Source organism: Choloepus didactylus, chromosome 9, assembly GCF_015220235.1.
Source record: "Choloepus didactylus isolate mChoDid1 chromosome 9, mChoDid1.pri, whole genome shotgun sequence".
In the NCBI taxonomy this organism is placed as follows: Eukaryota; Metazoa; Chordata; class Mammalia; order Pilosa; family Megalonychidae; genus Choloepus; species Choloepus didactylus.
This window is the reverse complement of record NC_051315.1, coordinates 47860877-47883484: the sequence shown is the minus strand read 5'-3', so window position 1 is coordinate 47883484 and position 22608 is coordinate 47860877. Positions and strand designations below refer to the sequence as shown.

Sequence of the window (22608 nt, the reverse complement as noted above, 5' to 3'; positions counted from 1 at the left end):
CCCCAGGCCCGCACTTCGTTTCCTCCCCTCCCCCACCCGCGGCCTGAACTCAAACCACCTCCCCGGAAAGGAGAAGTCAGTGTTCTGCAGATCATTACCCCGCTCCCAAGCTGGCACCGAACAGGACGCGTCCCCCTCGCAGCGACCACTCCGCCGCCTTCCTGCTCGGTGTTGTAGGCCTCTGGCTGAAGCACAGTAACCAGAAGCGAAGCACAATGGCGTCCACCCCTCTCCTGGATCCGGCGCAGAATCACCCGCCGCCGTTAAGTGCTCCTTCCTTTCCCTCCTCCCACTTCTTCGCGAACTTTGCCGGTTTCTCGCGAGAGTGGTGGCGCTGCGGGTATACGAAAGCTGTGGGGTAGGCTCGACGTACTCCGCCACGGGGTGGTGCTCTGACTACGGCAACCGTTGAAAGGCTGCCGCCCGGGAGGCAGTGAGGCGTCACGGGTAAGCGGCTGCGGCTGCTCAGCCGGTAGGCTGGCGGCTGGGCCGGAGAGTGTGCGGCCGCCGGGAGCGGGCGCTGGAGGCGCGGCCCTCGTTGGCGGTCCTCGCCTAGGCAGGGGCTCTGACCCAGCCCCATCGCTCCCCGACTCCCGGGTCCCCGCCCACGGGCTCCTGCCGGCACCCTCAAACCCGTCGGGCCCACAGCGCGAGATACCGCCTAGCTCTATTTTTTTTTTCTTTTTCTTTTTCTTTTCCTTTTTTTTTTTTTTTCTTGGCGCTTGGTAAGTGGCGCAATGAATGTTTATTGAATTGAATCAAGCACTGCCTTTCCTGACCTCCCCTCCTTCTCCCTTGACTCCCAGCCGGTCCTGTTTGATCTGGTAGCACACCCTGTCTCAAGGATAGGGGCCACTTTGTATGTGGTCATTCGTTCCTTGTGGAAATTAACTCATGGTGGTGGTGTACTTTTAAAATCATGGATTTTTAAGTCGTGTTATTAACCTTTGACAGTGTAGCTACAGATTTTTGTGGTAAAAATTCACCCATTTAGAAAGAAGTAGGGAAATTGTGAGGGAAATGGTCTGGTGATTATAGACAAAACTTGAAAAAACTGTAAATGTGGCAGATTAAGATGTAAATGAGTACTAACAGCTAAAAGAGGTAGGTTAAAGGAAAAAAACCCTTATCGCTATGGATTTAGATTATATCATGTTTTTTAAATAATGCTTTTTAAAATAATGTTTTTTAAAGAACAAAAGTTCTTGAACGTTAAAGACCATTTGTTGAAACTTGGAGGCATAATGAAGGCACTTGATTTTTGAAAATGACATTTTATTAAGTTGTTTTAAACAATCCATTCTTTCCAGATAATTCCAATAAGTGAAGTTTGAGGTTTAGATGTATTTGTCATTTCATCTGCAGGGAGTGGAGTATCACTGTTATTCCTATTTTTTACTGTGTCTTAGAGACTATTCACTATTGTAAACTTTAAATATTTAAATTTTATTATTTAAATTTATCACAATTTCACTTTTTAGAGTATGAGATGAAGATTAAGCATCTGGTATGGGATAAAGTGAACATAGATTACTTTTGAGGAAATTAATTTGCCCTATTTAGAAAAATATTTTTTCTAGCCAGTTTGAATGTGATTGTGATTGTGATTGTGGATATACATAACCTGAAGGACCAGATTGCATAGGTCCTGATCTTTACTACCTTTCTATCTTGAGTAATTCTTTAACCTTGCTAAGACTAGGTTTCCTATAAAATGTGGATGATAACAATGCCTATACCCTCATAGGGTTATTGAAAGGATTAAATGAGGTAATGCCTCAGTTCCTGGAATATAGTAAGCATTCCATAATTGTTAATTATTAGATTCCATATCCAAACCATTGCTAATATTTTCTCTTTCTGGGGCTTAATATATCATAGGTCCCTTAAACATCTCCTCAAGTTTATTCTGCGCTATGAGGAATGACTGCACCATTTTCCTGAGCTATGGCAGTCAGACCTGGTAGTTGCAGCTTCTCTACAGAACCCCCAAACCTGGCATGGATGGTACAGATTTTGGCAGATTGTGGCTTCATCCCAACCCAGCACTGATGATTTATCATCAGAGGTGAGTGTGGTAGTGATTTCCTGTGCTAAACACAGCTTTCAGAATCTCTTTTCTAATTCATGCTAGTAAATAGGTAAAGACAACTGATAAGTGTGTTTTTATTCTTTAGGAATGATTAGTTTGTGTTTTTAAAATTATTTTCTCTGATTTGAGTTTCCAGGTAATTATCATCGACAAATAGGTATTGAGATTTTGGTTTATTAAAGACATTTTACTGGAAGTTGTAGTTACAAGTAGGTACAATAGTGACCATATTTTCTGAACTAAAAATCAGAACAAGATGATTTGAAGGCAAAGTATTTGAAATCAGAACTGTTCCAAACAATCTAGACTCCATGGTTGCCTTTTATCCATAGAGTCCCCCCACTGGACCTTTCTCTGCTAAACGTTTTATCGTTACGACTGATGCTGACGTATCTTTCTGTATCTAAATATCTTTGTCATCACTTACTCATATTAGCTTTAATTTTTGAACTTGGTTTCTTAAATGAGGGTACTACTACTTCCCCCTTCTGCTTTATAAACTTGTCTGCCATCTGGCCATCTTGATAACAGCACATTATTCTTATGTTTAAGTATTTCTTCCACCACCCCAATAGCTTAGAATTCTCTTTCAGATATTGAATTTCACATTTCCTGTTCCCCCTTTTTTAATCGTCCCACAACTTAAACTCCTAAAAAGCAAGGACAATATCTTACAGATATTCTTCAGTTGGCATAATTGGTATGGTCTTGAAAAGATGTGCTTTTGTTTGCTTTTTGTAAAACAAGTCATTTTAAATGTGGGTTATTTCTTAAACTTTTGAGAACAGGAACAGGAGATCCCTGTTCTCAAATAGGAACCTTAGTAATCTCTGGGGATGGGGACCTGGTATTCATCAACCAACTTGATGTGCTATTTAAAGTTATAGGTAGACCCCAGTCTATAGATTGAAGAAAATAAAATGGATCCTATTGAATTTTCTGATTTATGTAGGATTTATTTCTGAATTTTCTATTCAGAAAACTAAATATTATTTTGCTCCCTTTTAAATCTTTTTCATGTGTTCATGCTATTTTGTCACCTGCCTATTCAATTAATAAGGAATGGTAACTTTCTGTTTCCTCCAAATTCACCCAATAGACTTAACTGGCTTTGATTGTGCAGGGCACATTACATTACCAGCCTGCCTAGAAATTATCTTATTATTTCCCTTAGTCTTTTTCCCTGTCCTCAGCAGTTTGCTGAAGCCATTTACTAGACTTCAGTTATTTAAAAACACCTCACCAGTACTTGTTCATGTCATCATATTGTTCTAAAAAACTATACATATATCCACACTCATAGAACTTAATTGGTTTTTCAGATAACTTTGTTTCCTATCCCAGAGTCCAATCTAATTTTCTCACCATGGAGTTTTAGCCACTCTGATCAGCAGGTATGCTATTTATACCATGGACAATATAGAAGAAATCCTGCGTTTTTCTGTATTATGCCATCATAAGTGGCATGAGAATGGTGACATACTTGCAAATATTTAGCTTAAATTTAAATGTTTGCTGTTCTTAGCTTTAGGATAGCACATGAACAGATTGTTGATTGTTGGTGATTTTGTTATTGTTTGACTATTGTTCTCTTCAAAGCTAAGAGGAAACTTAAAGATTATATTGTAATATTATATTGTACTTGTAAAAATTATATTGTAATTCAGTTTTTAGAGGATATGAATTCAGTACTTCTTTTTTTTCTTTGCCTAGGGTTAACTTTGCCTAAATTTGTGGCAAGGCTTTTTTTGGGAAAGTGGGTTATTTCGTTGTTTTCAAGTCCATTTATTAAGGTGTTTTTTAAGCTTATGAGCTTTATTTGAAATAGTTATTTGAAGTTTTAAGCATGTTTTTACATAATTGCCTAGTATATGAATGAAAACATGAAACAATTTTAACTACTTGCTCTCTTATGTTTTAACAGTTTTATAAATATATTGATATGATTGTTTGTGTTTGACTTTGCTTTAAAAAGCCATTGTTAATTGGGCAGATGAAAATTTGTCTCTAAAAAGCTTGAGTAAAGAGTTTTTTAACTTAAATTATAATAGATCTTCTTGATAATGTCCAGAAATAAAAACTGTTATTGTTTTGTCATATGTCTTATCTGTTCTTGGAAGACAGTCACATAGAAACTATTAGCATTTATTCTCTTTATTAAAATAAAAAATGTTTAAGAAAAACTAAAAATATTGTGATACTTTGCTTCCAAATCATTCGAAGTAGGAGAAAAGCAATTCTCAGACATTGAAGAGAAGCTTTTATGCCATACTTAGAAGACTTTTTTTTCTAGCTAGTAGAACCAAATGTGGAATTTAAGGTCACAGAGCAAAATTGACCCAGAATACCTTTGCAATATTCCTAACTGTGCTGGTTTGGATGTATTATGTCCCCCAAAACACCATGTTCTTTAATGCAGTCTTGTGAGGGCAGACATATTAGTGTTGATTAGGCTGTTTCCATGGAGATGTGACCCACCTAACTTTGATTAGATTATTTCCACTGAGGTGTGGTTCCACCCATTCAGCGTGGGTCTTGATTAGTTCACTGGAACCCTATAAAAGCGCACAAACAGAGGGACCTCAGAGCAGCTGCAGTTGAGAGACATTTTGAAGATGACCATTGAAAGCTGATGCTGACATTTTGGAGAACACCATTTTGAAATGCAACCTGGGAGAAAGCAGACACCAGCCATGTGCTTTCCCAGCTAACAGAAGTTTTCTGGATGCCAGTGGCCTTTCTCCAGTAAAGGTACCTGTTGTTGATCCCTTACCTTGGACACTTTTATGACCTTAAGATTGTAACTTTGTAACCAAATAAACCCCCTTTATAAAAAGCCAATACATTACTGGTATTTTCTATAACAGCAGCATTAGCAAACTGGAACAGATTTCTATCTTATGAAAAGAAAATGTAGTGGAAAAGAAACCAACAAACATGAATAACGAAAGGTCGATGAAGAGCGAAAATGCTTTTAAGAAGAATGGAATATAAAATAGATTTTTAAAATATAGATATAAGTATAAAAAATTCATTGCATCCAAAACAAACTTTAAAAATAAGAACAAAGTTTGAGGACTTACTTCCTGATTTCAAAAATTATTACAAAGTTACAGTAATCAAAACAGTGCAGTACTGCAGAAGGAAAACATGTAGACAAATGAAATAGAGCTAGGAATCCAGAAATAACCAAGACGTATATTATATGGCCAACAGATTTTCCACAAAGGTGCCAAGTCCACTCAATGTAGAGAGAATAGTCTCTTCAACAAATGGTGCTGGGGAAACTGGATATCCACATGCAAAAGAATGAAAATGGATCCCTATCTCACATCATATTCAAAAAGTAATTCAAAATGGCTTGAGGACCTAAATATAAGACCTAAAACCTTAAAATTCTTAGAAGACAATGGAAGGAATATTTGTATTTGGCAATAGATTCTTAGATGTGATACCCAGGTTGTAAGCATCAAAATAAAAAAAAAAAAAATAGATAAATTGGACTACATCAAATTAAAAAATTTTTGTGCATTAAAGGACATTATCAAGAAATGTAAAAAGACAACTTATAGAATGAGAAAAATATTTGGAAATTATATGTCTGATAAGAGTTTAATATCCAGAATATAAAAAGAATTCTTACAACTCAACAACAAAAAGATAAGCATGCCAATTAAAAAATGAGCAAAGGGCTTGAATAGCATTTCTCCAAAGAAGATATATAAGTAGCCAATAATCACAAGAAAAGATGCTCAACATCATCAGTCATTAGAGAAATGCAAATCAAAACCACAAGATACTATTTCATACCCACTGTGATGGCTATTATTTTAAAAACAGAAAATAACAAGTATTGACAAGGGTGTGGAGAAATTAGAATCTTTGTGCATTGCTGGTAGGAATGAAAACAGTTTGGCAGGTCTTCAAAAAAGTTAGACATAGAATTACCATATGACCTAGCAACTCCCTTCCTAGGTATGTAACCAAAAGAATTGAAAGCAGGTACTTGAACAGATAGTTATACACCAGTGTTCATGACAGCAGTATTCACAATAGCCAAAAGGTAGAAGGAAGCCAAATGTCCATCGACAGATGAATGGATAAACACATATGGTATATACGTACAATGGAATATTATTCAGCTATAAGAAGGAATGAAATGCCAATACATGCTACAGTATGGATGAACTTAGGGAACTTTATGCCACCTGAAATAAGCCAGACACAAAAGCATAAATATTGTATAATTCCACTTATATAGGATATCTAGAATAAGCATACTCATAGAGACAGAAAGTAGATTAGAGGTTACCAATGGCTGAGAGGAGGGGGAAAGGGGAGTTACTGTTTAATGGGTACAGAGTTTCTGTTTTGGATGATTAAAAAGTTCTAATAATGTGGTGAGGGTAGTTCGACATTGTGAAGGTGTTTACTCCCACTGAGTTGTATGCTTGGGAATGGTTGAGATGGGAAAGTTAATGTTACATGTGTGTATGCACAATTAAAAAAAAAGATACTAAAGAAATAATGACAATTAAAGGCAATACATGATCTTGCAGTGGATCTAATATTGATGGAGAAAATGCCCAAAAGGACATTCATTAGTGGGGCAAAAAAAAAAAAAAGGAATGTAGACTATTAAGCTTTTTATCAAAATGTTATCTTTCTTGAACTTGATAACTGTTCTTCAAGTGGTCACATAAGTGAATATCCTTTTTCTTTAAAAATATTCATGGAAGTGTGCTCTAGGAGCATGCTTTTTAGAGAATGATAAATAGATTGATGGATGGATGAATGGATAGGTAGATGGATAGTTAGAAAGAATGATACGGCAAATGTTAAATGTTGGTGAATCTGGGTATCTGGGTGGGGGTTCTATTTGAGTTCTCTGTGTGGGTTTTGTATTATTTTTGCAACTATCCTGTAAGTTTGAATTTATTTCAAAATAAAAAGTTAAAAAAAAAGGTGCTTGCCAGTTAATTTTGCTCTAACATTAGGCATGATTAGTAGATCACATATTTAATTTAACCATCAAATTTACAAAACTGGAAAGTTAATATAATTTTTGCTTTAAATTTTTAATCTGAAAAAATAAACTATACCAGTTTATGAGATTGAGAAATTATTCATCCTGTCCATTAATATAAAAAGATTCTGCTAAATGGAATTTACAATTAGAATTTACTCTTTTATAATTGTTTTATAAATTGTAAATCTGGCATTAGGAAAGCAAGTAGTATCTTTGAATTGTCAGATTTTATTATTTAAATAATGAGTGTTTTGGGTAGAAACTGTTATCTACAAATAAACAGTTGGTTTTAATAGCAAGTAAAATAAAACAAAAATGAATCAAGTATTTCTTTTATATTCTAACTGTCTTAATATCAACTCATTGAGCTATGGCATCTTCCTGTACTATATGCCTGTCTAGATTTTTACAGATATGCATTTTGTTAAAGCTAAGTGGAAGAAATAGTTCATATTCTAAATAACCTAAAAATAGGCATTATTATAGATTAATTTTTTTCATATGCACCATTGTGTGGGAGAACTGTATAATATTTTTTAAATCTTATGTTTTAAATACAAAACAGAGACTATTTGGAATATATATATAAAACATCCTGTGCTTCATTTGAATTTTCATAGATGTTAAAAATATGAAACAAATAATGTTATTAATGTGAAATTCTCAAAGGCTTTTTAAGAGAACTTTTATCCAAAAAGAGAACAGCAGGCTGTCTAGGATTTCTTATGTTTGTGATTTGTTGTTTAAAATAAGTTTATAAATAAAGTTCATCTAAAATAAATTATTTATTTTAATGCAAGCAGTAAAACACAGAATGTGAAAACTTTCTGCCCGCATTCTTTACTGTGTTTGGTTCATAATTATAACGCATCCATTCAGTATGCTTTTCAGTCACATTTTTAAAGTGAATTAAAATAGCTTCCTTGTTTTAATTAAGTGCTTTGAAAATTTTATTATAAGGATTACTTGATCTAAGTGATTTATACTTGTAATGAGAATTAGTAGTTACAACTTATACATTTAGACTCAAGAAAAATCTGAAGGTGATCACATTTTCATTTACTTGGCATTTTTAAGTTTTGAAAAATTTATTAGGATCTTTACATGTTTGACTTTTTCTACTGGCAAGGAGTTTAAATTGTAATGCCATCTAATTAATGTCCTGAATCCTTGGCTACTACTTTTGAGATGAGTAGCTAGGATAATTACATTTTAACATTTAAAACAGCATGCTGGGAGGCGGGGCAAGATGGCAGACTGGTGAGCTGTATGTTTTAGTTACTCCTCCAGGAAAGTAGGTAAAAAGCCAGGAACTGCGTGGACTGGACACCACAGAGCAATCTGTCTTTGGGCATACTTCATACAACACTCATGAAAACGTGGAACTGCTGAGATCACCGAAATCTGTAAGTTTTTGCGGCCAGGGGACCCGCGCCCCTCCCTGCCAGGCTCAGTCCCGGGGGAGGAGGAGCTGTCAGCTCCAGGAAGGAGAAGGGAGAATTGCAGTGGCTGCTCTCATCGGAAACTCATTCTACTGATTCAAACTCCAACCATAGATAGACTGAGGCCAGACACCAGAGACTCTGAGAGCAGCCAGCCCAGCAGAGAGGAGACGGGCATAGAAGGAAAACAACACGAGAAGCTCCAAAGTAAAAGCAGAGGATTTTTGGAGTTCTGGTGAACACAGAAAGGGGAAGGGCGGAGATCAGGCCTTGAGGCGCATATGCAAATCCCGAAGCAAGGCTGATCTCTCTGCCCAGGGCACCTTTCCTTAATGGCCCTGGTTGCTTTGTCTATTAGCATTTCAATAACCCATTAGATCTCTGAGGAGGGCCGTTTTTTTTTTTTTTTTTTTTTTTTTTTTTTTAAATCCTTTTTGCTTTTTCTAAAACAATTACTCTAAGAAGCTCAATACAGAAAGCTTCAAAGAATTGAAATTTGGGCACGTCAAGTCAAGAGCAGAACTAAGAGAGCTCTGAGACAAAAGGCAATAATCCAGTGGCTGAGAAAATTCACTAAACACCACAACTTCCCAAGAAAAGGGGGGTGTCCGCTCACAGCCACCATCCTGGTGGACAGGAAACACTCCTGCCCATCGCCAGCCCCATAGCCCAGAGCTGCCCCACACAACCCAGTGTGACGGAAGTGCTTCAAATAACAGGCACACACCACAAAACTGGGCGTGGACATTAGTCTTCCCTGCAACCTCAGCTGAATGTCCCAGAGCTGGGAAGGGGGAGCAGTGTGAATTAACAGAGCCCCATTCAGCCATCATTTGAGCAGACTGGGAGCCTCCCAACACAGCCCAGCAGCCCAGAACTGCCCTGGGGGGACGGCACTCACCTGTGACATAGCACAGTCATCCCTCAACAGAGGACCCGGGGTGCACAGCCTGGAAGAGGGGCCCACTTGCAAGTCTCAGGAGCCATACGCCAATACCAAAGACTTGTGGGTCAGTGGCAGAGACAAACTGTGGCAGGACTGAACTGAAGGATTAGACTATTGCAGTAGCTTTAAAACTCTAGGATCATCAGGGAGATTTGATTGTTAGGGCCACCCCCCCTCCCCGACTGCCCAGAAACACGCCCCACATACAGGGCAGGCAACACCAACTACACACGCAAGCTTGGGACACCAATTGGGCCCCACAAGACTCACTCCCCCACTCACCAAAAAGGCTAAGCAGGGGAGATCTGGCTTGTGGAGAACAGGTGGCTCGTGGACGCCACCTGCTGGTTAGTTAGAGAAAGTGTACTCCACGAAGCTGTAGATCTGATAAATTAGAGATAAGGACTTCAACTGGTCTACAAACCCTAAAAGAACCCTATCAAGGACAGCAAATGCCACGAGGCCAAAAACAACAGAAAATTATAAAGCATATGAAAAAACCAGACGATATGGATAACCCAAGCCCAAGCACCCAAATCAAAAGACCAGAAGAGACACACCTAGAGCAGCTACTCAAAGAACTAAAGATGAACAATGAGACCCTAGTACGGGATATGAAGGAAATCAAGAAGACCCTAGAAGAGCATAAAGAAGACATTGCAAGACTAAATAAAAAAATGGATGATCTTATGGAAATTAAAGAAACTGTTGACCAAATTAAAAAGATTCTGGACACTCATAGTACAAGACTAGAGGAAGTTGAACAACGAATCAGTGACCTGGAAGATGACAGAATGGAAAATGAAAGCATAAAAGAAAGAATGGGGAAAAAAATTGAAAAACTCGAAATGGACCTCAGGGATATGATAGATAATATGAAGCGTCCGAATATAAGACTCATTGGTGTCCCAGAAGGGGAAGAAAAGGGTAAAGGTCTAGGAAGAGTATTCAAAGAAATTGTTGGGGAAAACTTCCCAAATCTTCTAAACAACATAAATACACAAATCATAAATGCTCAGCGAACTCAAAATAGAATAAATCCAAAAAAACCCACTCCGAGACATATACTGATCACACTGTCAAACATAGAAGAGAAGGAGCAAGTTCTGAAAGCAGCAAGAGAAAAGCAATTCACCACATACAAAGGAAACAGCATAAGACTAAGTAGTGACTACTCAGCAGCCACCATGGAGGCGAGAAGGCAATGGCACGATATATTTAAAATTCTGAGAGAGAGGAATTTCCAGCCAAGAATACTTTATCCAGCAAAGCTCTCCTTCAAATTTGAGGGAGAGCTTAAATTTTTCACAGACAAAGAAATGCTGAGAGAATTTGCTAACAAGAGACCTGCCCTACTGGAGATACTAAAGGGAGCCCTACAGACAGAGAAACAAAGACAGGACAGAGAGACTTGGAGAAAGGTTCAGTACTAAAGAGATTCGGTATGGGTACAATAAAGGATATTAATAGAGAGAGGGAAAAATATGGCAAACATAATCCAAAGGATAAGATGGCCGATTCAAGAAATGCCTTCACGGTTTTAACGTTGAATGTAAATGGATTAAACTCCCCAATTAAAAGATATAGATTCGCAGAATGGATCAAAAAAAATGAACCATCAATATGTTGCATACAAGAGACTCATCTTAGACACAGGGACACAAAGAAATTGAAAGTGAAAGGATGGAAAAAAATATTTCATGCAAGCTACAGCCAAAAGAAAGCAGGTGTAGCAATATTAATCTCAGATAAAATAGACTTCAAATGCAGGGATGTTTTGAGAGACAAAGAAGGCCACTACATACTAATAAAAGGGGCAATTCAGCAAGAAGAAATAACAATCGTAAATGTCTATGCACCCAATCAAGGTGCCACAAAATACATGAGAGAAACATTGGCAAAACTAAAGGAAGCAATTGATGTTTCCACAATAATTGTGGGAGACTTCAACACATCACTCTCTCCTATAGATAGATCAACCAGACAGAAGACCAATAAGGAAATTGAAAACCTAAACAATCTGATAAATGAATTAGATTTAACAGACATCTACAGGACATTACATCCCAAATCACCAGGATACACATACTTTTCTAGTGCTCACGGAACTTTCTCCAGAATAGATCATATGCTGGGACATAAAACAAGCCTCAATAAATTTAAAAAGATTGAAATCATTCAAAGCACATTCTCTGACCACAATGGAATACAATTAGAAGTCAATAACCATCAGAGACTTAGAAAATTCACAAATACCTGGAGGTTAAACAACACACTCCTAAACAATCAGTGGGTTAAAGAAGAAATAGCAAGAGAAATTGCTAAATATATAGAGACGAATGAAAATGAGAACACAACATACCAAAACCTATGGGATGCAGCAAAAGCAGTGCTAAGGGGGAAATTTATAGCACTAAAACGCATATATTAAAAAGGAAGAAAGAGCCAAAATCAAAGAACTAATGGATCAACTGAAGAAGCTAGAAAATGAACAGCAAACCAATCCTAAACCAAGTACAAGAAAAGAAATAACAAGGATTAAAGCAGAAATAAATGACATAGAGAACAAAAAAACAATAGAAAGGATAAATATCACCAAAAGTTGGTTCTTTGAGAAGATCAACAAGATTGACAAGCCCCTAGCTAGACTGACAAAATCAAAAAGAGAGAAGACCCATATAAACAAAATAATGAATGAAAAAGGTGACATAACTGCAGATCCTGAAGAAATTAAAAAAATTATAAGAGGATATTATGAACAACTGTATGGCAACAAACTGGATAATGTAGAAGAAATGGACAATTTCCTGGAAACATATGAACAACCTAGACTGACCAGAGAAGAAATAGAAGACCTCAACCAACCCATCACAAGCAAAGAGATCCAATCAGTCATCAAAAATCTTCCCACAAATAAATGCCCAGGGCCAGATGGCTTCACAGGGGAATTCTACCAAACTTTCCAGAAAGAACTGACACCAATCTTACTCAAACTCTTTCAAAACATTGAAAAAAATGGAACACTACCTAACTCATTTTATGAAGCTAACATCAATCTAATACCAAAACCAGGCAAAGATGCTACAAAAAAGGAAAACTACCGGCCAATCTCCCTAATGAATATAGATGCAAAAATCCTCAACAAAATACTTGCAAATCGAATCCAAAGACACATTAAAAAAATCATACACCATGACCAAGTGGGGTTCATTCCAGGCATGCAAGGATGGTTCAACATAAGAAAAACAATCAATGTATTACAACACATTAAAAACTCGAAAGGGAAAAATCAATTGATCATCTCAATAGATGCTGAAAAAGCATTTGACAAAATCCAACATCCCTTTTTGATAAAAACACTTCAAAAGGTAGGAATTGAAGGAAACTTCCTCAACATGATAAAGAGCATATATGAAAAACCCACAGCCAGCATAGTACTCAATGGTGAGAGACTGAAAGCCTTCCCTCTAAGATCAGGAACAAGACAAGGATGCCCGCTGTCACCACTGTTATTCAACATTGTGCTGGAAGTGCTAGCCAGGGCAATCCGGCAAGACAAAGAAATAAAAGGCATCCAAATTGGAAAGAAGAAGTAAAACTGTCATTGTTTGCAGATGATATGATCTTATATCTAGAAAACCCTGAGAAATCAACGATACACCTACTAGAGCTAATAAACAAATTTAGCAAAGTAGCGGGATACAAGATTAATGCACATAAGTCAGTAATGTTTCTATATGCTAGAAATGAACAAACTGAAGAGACACTCAAGAAAAAGATACCATTTTCAATAGCAACTAAAAAAATCAAGTACCTAGGAATCAACTTAACCAAAGATGTAAAAGACCTATACAAAGAAAACTACATAACTCTACTAAAAGAAATAGAAGGGGACCTTAAAAGACGGAAAAATATTCCATGTTCATGGATAGGAAGGCTAAATGTCATTAAGATGTCAATTCTACCCAAACTCATCTACAGATTCAATGCAATCCCAATCAAAATTCCAACAACCTACTTTGCAGACTTGGAAAAGCTAGTTATCAAATTTATTTGGAAAGGGAAGATGCCTCGAATTGCTAAAGACACTCTAAAAAAGAAAAACGAAGTGGGAGGACTTACACTCCCTGACTTTGAAGCTTATTATAAAGCCACAGTTGCCAAGACAGCATGGTACTGGCACAAAGATAGACATATAGATCAATGGAATCGAATTGAGAATTCAGAGATAGACCCTCAGATCTATGGCCGACTGATCTTTGATAAGGCCCCCAAAGTCACCGAACTGAGCCATAATGGTCTTTTCAACAAATGGGGCTGGGAGAGTTGGATATCCATATCCAAAAGAATGAAAGAGGACCCCTACCTCACCCCCTACACAAAAATTAACTCAAAATGGACCAAAGATCTCAATATAAAAGAAAGTACCATAAAACTCCTAGAAGATAATGTAGGAAAACATCTTCAAGACCTTGTATTAGGAGGCCACTTCCTAGACTTTACACCCAAAGCACAAGCAACAAAAGAGAAAATAGATAAATGGGAACTCCTCAAGCTTAGAAGTTTCTGCACCTCAAAGGAATTTCTCAAAAAGGTAAAGAGGCAGCCAACTCAATGGGAAAAAATTTTTGGAAACCATGTATCTGACAAAAGACTGATATCTTGCATATACAAAGAAATCCTACAACTCAATGACAATAGTACAGACAGCCCAATTATAAAATGGGCAAAAGATATGAAAAGACAGTTCTCTGAAGAGGAAATACAAATGACCAAGAAACACATGAAAAAATGTTCAGCTTCACTAGCTATTAGAGAGATGCAAATTAAGACCACAATGAGATACCATCTAACACCGGTTAGAATGGCTGCCATTAAACAAACAGGAAACTACAAATGCTGGAGGGGATGTGGAGAAATTGGAACTCTTATTCATTGTTGGTGGGACTGTATAATGGTTCAGCCACTCTGGAAGTCAGTCTGGCAGTTCCTTAGAAAACTAGATATAGAGCTACCATTCGATCCAGCGATTGCACTCCTCGGTATATACCCGGAAGATCGGAAAGCAGTGACACGAACAGATATCTGCACGCCAATGTTCATAGCAGCATTATTCACAATTGCCAAGAGATGGAAACAACCCAAATGTCCTTCAACAGATGAGTGGATAAATAAAATGTGGTATATACACACGATGGAATACTACGCGGCAGTAAGAAGGAACGATCTGGTGAAACATATGACAACATGGATGAACCTTGAAGACATAATGCTGAGCGAAATAAGCCAGGCACAAAAAGAGAAATATTATATGCTACCACTAATGTGAACTTTGAAAAATGTAAAACAAATGGTTTATAATGTAGAATGTAGGGGAACTAGCAGTAGAGAGCAATTAAGGAAGGGGGAACAATAATCCAGGAAGAACAGATAAGCTATTTAACGTTCTGGGGATGCCCAGAAATGACTATGGTCTGTTAATTTCTGATGGTTGTAGTAGGAACAAGTTCACTGAAATGTTGCTATATTATGTAACTTTCTTGGGGTAAAGTAGGAACATGTTGGAAGTTAAGCAGTTATCTTAGGTTAGTTGTCTTTTTCTTACTCCCTTGCTATGCTCTCTTTGAAATGCTCTTTTATTGTATGTTTGTTTTCTTTTTAACTTTTTTTTTCATACAGGTGATTTGAAAAAAGAAGGGAAAGTTAAAAAAAAAAAAAGAAAAAAAAAGAAAAAAGAAAAACAAGGGGAAAAAAAAAAAAAAAAAAAAGATGTAGTGCCCCCTTGAGGAGCCTGTGGAGAATGCAGGGGTATTCGCCTACCCCACCTCCATGGTTGCTAACATGACCACAGACATAGGGGACTGGTGGTTTGATGGGTTGAGCCCTCTACCATAAGTTTTACCCTTGGGAAGACGGTTGCTGCAAAGGAGAGGCTAGGCCTCCCTGTATTTGTGCCTAAGAGTCTCCTCCTGAATGCCTCTTTGTTGCTCAGATGTGGCCCTCTCTCTCTGGCTAAGCCAACTTGAAAGGTGAAATCACTGCCCTCCCCCCTACGTGGGATCAGACACCCAGGGAAGTGAATCTCCCTGGCAACGTGGAATATGACTCCCAAGGAGGAATGTAGACCTGGCACCGTGGGACGGAGAACATCTTCTTGACCAAAAGGGGGATGTGAAAGGAAATGAAATAAGCTTCAGTGGCAGAGAGATTCCAAAAGGAGCCGAGAGGTCACTCTGGTGGGCACTCTTATGCACACTTTAGACAACCCTTTTTAGGTTCTAAAGAATTGGGGTAGCTGGTGGTGGATACCTGAAACTATCAAACTACAACCCAGAACCCATGAATCTCAAAGACAGTTGTATAAAAATGTAGCTTATGAGGGGTGACAATGGGATTGGGAAAGCCATAAGGACCAAACACCACTTTGTCTAGTTTATGGATGGATGTGTAGAAAAGTAGGGGAGGGAAACAGACAGACAAAGGTACCCAGTGTTCTTTTTTACTTCAATTGCTCTTTTTCACTCTAATTATTATTCTTGTTATTTTTGTGTGTGTGCTAATGAAGGTGTCAGGGATTGATTTAGGTGATGAATGTACAACTATGTAATGGTACTGTAAACAATCGAAAGTACAATTTGTTTTGTATGACTGCGTGGTATGTGAATATATCTCAATAAAATGATGATTTAAAAAAAAAAAAAAAAAAAAAAAAAAAAAAACAGCATGCTATAAATGGAATAGAATATGGAGTAGTATAGATAAATAAGATTCTAGGAATTCGGAGCTGATCGAATGCATCTTAATACTGGATGAATGAAATGCATTATAGGCTTCGGGGATTTGGCATTAAAACTGGACCCAGGAGGGCAAGTGGGATTCAGATGGGTAGAAAGAAGTGAGAAACAACATTTGGGATGACCGATTAATCAAAGTGCTGAGGCAAAATATTAAAGGACGTGTATCCACTGAAATTTATTGTCATTTCCATGAAGACTAAAATTTCAAAATTCAGGGTTTGTCTCTAACCATGGCTATTTAGTAGTGTTGATGTGCATGGCACAACTTAAATACTGATAAACTGTACAATTCAAAAACTTCTAATAAAAGAGCAAGCACAATTTCATAAGGCAGACTTGAGCCTATTCCTAAATTGTATGTTATCAGCCCCTCTGAGGATACTGAGAATATCTGGCTCCAGCTTGTATTCCTTGCTCTGTCACCACACATCACTTTTAATAGATGGGATAATGAGAGGGCAGTCCTTGCATACCATAGGCACTCAGTGTATATTGAAAGAATGAGCCAAAAAAATTTTTAGTTGCTTAATGAAGTTAAGTGGCAATTACCTGACAGTAACTCATTTGCCTTGTTGCTCAGAAATCTTCAGTAGAAAAAAGATACTGTTTAATTTTATAAGAAATGTTTATAGTGATTAGAAATTTAAAAATCATTAGTGCTCTAGATAAAATTGTAAAATGAAAGATTTTGACTCTCAAGAACTATTGAGAAATAAATCATTAATTCAGGGTGTTATTTTAAAAGAAAGCATTCATTCAGGATTATTAAAAGTCAATTTACTATCATATTGAAATTTAAGGCATTATTAAATGACAGCTATTATATAAAATCACAATAGGAAGGGCGAAGAATTCTTATTAGTAGCAGTAGCTAGTAGTAAAATATTTTTATATTGAGGAGGAAGAGTAGACTGTTCACAATGCTGTCTAAAATATAGTATTTGATAGAAATGGCTAAACATTCCTGTGTATGAGATGTATTTCATGTACAACATGTAATAGCAGTAGCTTTTAATAAAATATTTTTATATTGAGAAAGAATAGATTGTTGGAGATATTCTTAGCTTTGCAAGATACAACAATGAGTGTTCTGGCATTGGTGGTATAGTAATATGTACTAGACAAAATTATAGTTATTAGTAATTTGCATGGAGTCTTCATTTCACTATTTCAAAGCATTTTACAAAGACTAATTAAAACTTCCAAAAACTCTTATTATAATAGGTATTACTAATTATATATTTCATATGAAAAAAATAAAGCTTAGAGGGACAAAGTTATTTGCCTAAGATCACTAGTATTTAGCAGACAGAAACTGAGTAGTTCCAAATTCCCAGTAAGAAACTCTTAATTCTTATATATAAAAATAAATCCGTGCAATAACATCTAAGGGATGTTGTTATAGTCCCAAGAATAAACTAAAAATATTAAGTCATAGCAATTTAAAGAAATATCTTTATTAACATGAGTATTCTAATTAATCTCTGTTAACTAAAGAAAAAGAGATTTTATAAGATATTATCTAAGGAGACAATTTGATTTGCTATTTGATTTTTAATATGGTCATAAAGTTTTTCACATGACGTCTTTTCTGGTTAGCAAAGCTAAATAAAAAGCCAAAATTGGTAGGTCAAATACTGTCTCATAGACATAGTAAAATAAACTAATTTGAAAAATAATTTTCTTAGTGGAGAGAAAACCCTAAACAAAAGCAGCTACCATTCCTATTTGCATACAAGACTTTCAAATTATTTGGTATTTTTATTGAACATTTTTTGCTTCTGCTGTTGCCATCACTGATTAGCTATTACATGATTTATGAACTGTTTGAATGTCATGGTAGGAGTATAGTATCTTGTAAGAATTTATCTTATACCATATTAACCATTGAATCAGTAATGATTGGCCCATTGTTTGTTGCCTTTTAGCAGTATCTTTGTTACAGTACTAGAGTAGATGGACCCCAGGCCCAAGTCTTTCATTCCGATAAAAACAAAAAGTTTACAAAAATTTTAAGAGAATCACGTAGTAGCTGAAGTAATGGCAACTGCATATATTCAAATCTCCCCACACATCTCCAAAAAACAATAAAGGAAAACAAATGAAACTACACATAACTCATGTCATAACTATAACAAGGTTCAAATTTCAAATTATCTGTACATAGAAAAATAAATATCAAATCGTAACAAACCATCTTTCATACTCATCATAAGCCTTGTTAGAGAACAAGGCTAGTCTGGGAAAAATTACACAGAAGAGGAGAGCTGTTGACAGGCTAAATTTTGATCTAAAATTACTGCCAAAAAAAAAATTCCTCCCCAAATCTGAAAATAGGATAAAAGAGTCCTGATAGATCAGAGCAGTCTACAGGGAAGGGACTTAAACTTTAAATGGGATTCAAGGACGCAGTTTTGGAAATGCAGACTTTGAGGGTGAAGAGGGTAAAGAGGGAAGGGGTAGATGAACTGCAGAAAGGAAACTGGAAAGTTAAGAAAAAAAGCAGGATTATTATATTTTGTCTGATAATCAGGAGGATGTATCCTCTGCTCTCTTAGAGCTTCCGTTTGCCTGATAAGCCTTTCTGAATCACTTTATTTTCATAAAAAATATATATATATTTTTTTATGAGAAACATGTCTCCTTCCACAGCCCACCCCCAAATCCAACCAAGTAAAGAATTGTACTTTAATACTATTTACTATATTAAAAGCAGAGAACTCTCTTAAAGTAGGAATCTTGTAAACTACTAGCCTTGTTGATAGAAATGTAGAGGTGATAGCTTGAACAATACAAAACAAATAGAAAAAGAACACCTAAAGTGAAGATCAAAAGAGTTAAGTTGATGAAAATCCTACACCTTAAAAAACAAAAACCAAAAACCCGTGAAGAAGCAGAAGAAACAATTAATACTCCAACCTGAAATTGAATTAAAACCCTCAAACAGACATTTGGGGATATGAAAAAAATGGCTTAGATGATAGAATTCAAAAGCTAAAAAGAAAAGTTGACAAGTAACAAGAAGAAATGAAACAAAAAATTGTTTGAAGTCAGTAAAGAAATTGAAAAAAAGGACAAAATCATATGAGAGACAAAGGCCAAATTATACGGTGCCGATGTGTTTTGAAAGTATCAAAGATGGATATATTTATATATGGCTTGCAACAAGATGATTAGCATTAAATATAATTGTAGGTTTTAAGACTAAAAGGTGGGAATTTAAGGATAGAGTTATGGGTTAAATGTTCTTACAAGTTAGAAATAATGCAACAACAAAATGGGGATACAAGGGAGAGGTAAAGAAGAAAGAATAAGTTCATTGATTATTCTATAGGCAAACCAGATAGTAGAAGGATGAATAAGAAAACAAGAAATTAAAGACATTTAAAAAGATGTAAGTATAAAGATGACCACTATAAGAAAAATGCAAACCTTCGTAATGCCAAAAATTTTTTTCAAAAAAAATGAAAGATCAAAGAATATATGTAAACACAGCAAATATATATATTAAATAATAATATTACAGAGTTGAGACTAAATATATCAGCCATATCAATAAATGTGAATGAACTTATGTCACTTATTAAAGTGATTTTCATTTTAGTTCACAAAAGAAGAATAAGTAGTATGTTGTATGCAAGAGACTCACTGAAAATAAAGTGATTCAGAAAGGCTTATCAGGCAAACGGAAGCTCTAAGAGAGCAGAGGATACATCCTCCTGATTATCAGACAAAATATAATACAAGCCAAAAAGCATGAAATAAGACAAATGACAATTTTTTATATTTTAAAAGCAGCAGTTCACAGTGAAGAGAAAACTCTAATGGCTATTTATGCAAAAAATTACTAAGCAACCACCTGTACAAAGCAAACACTACCAGAAATGCAAGGAGATATAGTAGAAGCACTAATCATAGGAGATTTTAACACACCTCTCGTGGTACAAGATAGATCAAATATCAATATGATAAACTTTGTATATTGAACTGTTTAACTCATATACTGAACTTTATATCTGATAATAGAGAATAAATTTTTTAAACACAAGTAGAACTTTCATACATCGAACATATATTACATCATAAAGAAAGCATCAGTAAATTCCATGAAGTAGAAATACTACAAACAAAACTCTGATCACAATGTAGTACAACTAAAAATTATTAACAAAGTCAAAAAACAAAAGGTACTCTCAACTGGACACTCACAAGCCATCTATTAATTCTGAGGTGAAAGGGGGAAATACAAACCAAAATCATAGAACTTCTAAAAAAATAAAGAAAACAATACATCAGAGTGTGAGAGATACATCTAAAATAGTGATTTGAAGAAAAATTCATAACCCTGAACACTTTTAGCAATAAAAATTAAAACTAGAAAAAGAACAACAGACTAAACCAGAATTAAATTAAAAAAAAAAAAAGAAATTTAATGAAGTAAATAAAATGTAAATTGGCTTATTTAATAAATCAAACTTCTGGTTTTAAAAACTTGAAATAGACAATTACTTGCTAATCTAATAAAGGAAAATATAGGGGAAAGTATAAATAGAGAAACTTAGAAATAGCAAAATGGAAATTACCTGTGAAACAGCATTATTTAAAACATTGTAACTTCCCAAATCTTCTAAACAACATAAATACACAAATCATAAATGCCCAGTGAACTCCAAATAGAATAAATCCAAATAAACCCACTCCGAGACATATTCTGATCACACTGTCAAACACGGAAGAGAAGGAGCAAGTTCTGAAAGCAGCAAGAGAAAAGCAATTCACCACATACAAAGGAAACAGCATAAGACTAAGTAGTGACTACTCAGCAGCCACCATGGAGGCGAGAAGGCAGGGCACGATATATTTAAAATTCTGAGTGAGAAAAATTTCCAACCAAGAATACTTTATCCAGCAAAGCTCTCCTTCAAATTTGAGGGAGAGCTTAAATTTTTCACAGGCAAACAAATGCTGAGAGAATTTGCTAACAAGAGACCTGCCCTACTGGAGATACTAAAGGGAGCCTTACAGACAGAGAAACAAAGAAAGGACAGAGAGACTTGGAGAAAGGTTCAGTACTAAAGAGATTTGGTATGGGTACAATAAAGGATATTAATAGACAGAGGGGAAAAATATATATGACAAACATAAACCAAAGGATAAGATGGCTGATTCAAGAAATGCCTTCACGGTTATAACGTTGAATGTAAATGGATTAAACTCCCCAATTAAAAGATATAGATTCACAGAATGGATCAAAAAAAATGAACCATCAATATGTTGCATACAAGAGACTCATCTTAGACACAGGGACACAAAGAAATTGAAAGTGAAAGGATGGAAAAAAATATTTCATGCAAGCTATAGCCAAAAGAAAGCAGATGTAGCAATATTAATCTCAGATAAAATAGACTTTAAATGCAGGGATGTTTTGAGAGACACAGAAGGCCACTACATACTAATAAAAGGGGCAATTCAACAACAAGAAATAACAATCGTAAATGTCTATGCACCCAATCAAGGTGCCACAAGATACATGAGAGAAACACTGGCAAAACTAAAGGAAGCAATGGATGCTTCCACAATAATTGTGGGAGACTTCAACACATCACTCTCTCCTATAGATAGATCAACCCGACAGAAGACCAATAAGGAAATTGAAAACCTAAACAATCTGATAAATGAATTAGATTTAACAGACATATACAGAACATTACATCCCAAATCACCAGGATACACATACTTTTCTAAGTGCTCACAGAACTTTCTCCAGAATAGATCATATGCTGGGACATAAAACATTGTGATGTCCCTTAAGATCAAGAACAAGTCAAGGATGTCTCCTCAGCACTTCTACTCAATATTAGAATAGGGTTTTAGCCACGTCAGTTGCACACAAAAACAAACAAACAAAAAGAAAAAGAAAAGGAAATGAAAGGTATTTAGGGTGGAAAAGAAGTAAAATCTGTCTCTGTTTGCAGATGACATGATCTTGTATACAGAAAATCCTAAAGAGTACTCAAAAAACTGTTATGTATTAAGCCAGTAAAGTTGCCAGATTCAAGATCAATATATTAAAAATTCAATCATATTTCTGTATACTAGCAATGAACAATATAAAATTGAAATTAAGGAAATAATTCCATTTGCAGTAGCATCAAAAATAATAGAGTATTTAGGAATAAATTTAACAGAAGTACAAGAAGAAATTAGAACCTTCTTGCATTGCTGCTGGGAATTAAAATAGCGTAGCTGCTTTGTAAAACACTTTGGCGGTTCCTCAAAAGATTAAACATAGAGTTACCAGA

The 22608-nt window shown here is 35.8% G+C and overlaps 1 protein-coding gene across 11 annotated transcripts in view; it reads left to right on the top strand.

Annotated features, from left to right (window-relative positions):
• Positions 1 to 345: 345 nt before the first annotated feature.
• BAZ2B (bromodomain adjacent to zinc finger domain 2B) overlaps positions 346 to 22608 on the top strand; it is a 496556-nt gene continuing 474293 nt past the window's right edge. For 8 of the 11 annotated variants that reach the window (XM_037849042.1, XM_037849038.1, XM_037849035.1 and 5 more), the window contains exons 1-2: positions 355 to 447; positions 1882 to 2068. The gene's annotated coding sequence lies outside the window, so the exon portion shown is untranslated. Of the gene's footprint in view, positions 448 to 1881; positions 2069 to 22608 lie in introns of all 11 variants that reach the window. The other 3 variants (XM_037849039.1, XM_037849033.1, XM_037849044.1) reach the window with 2 other exon arrangements.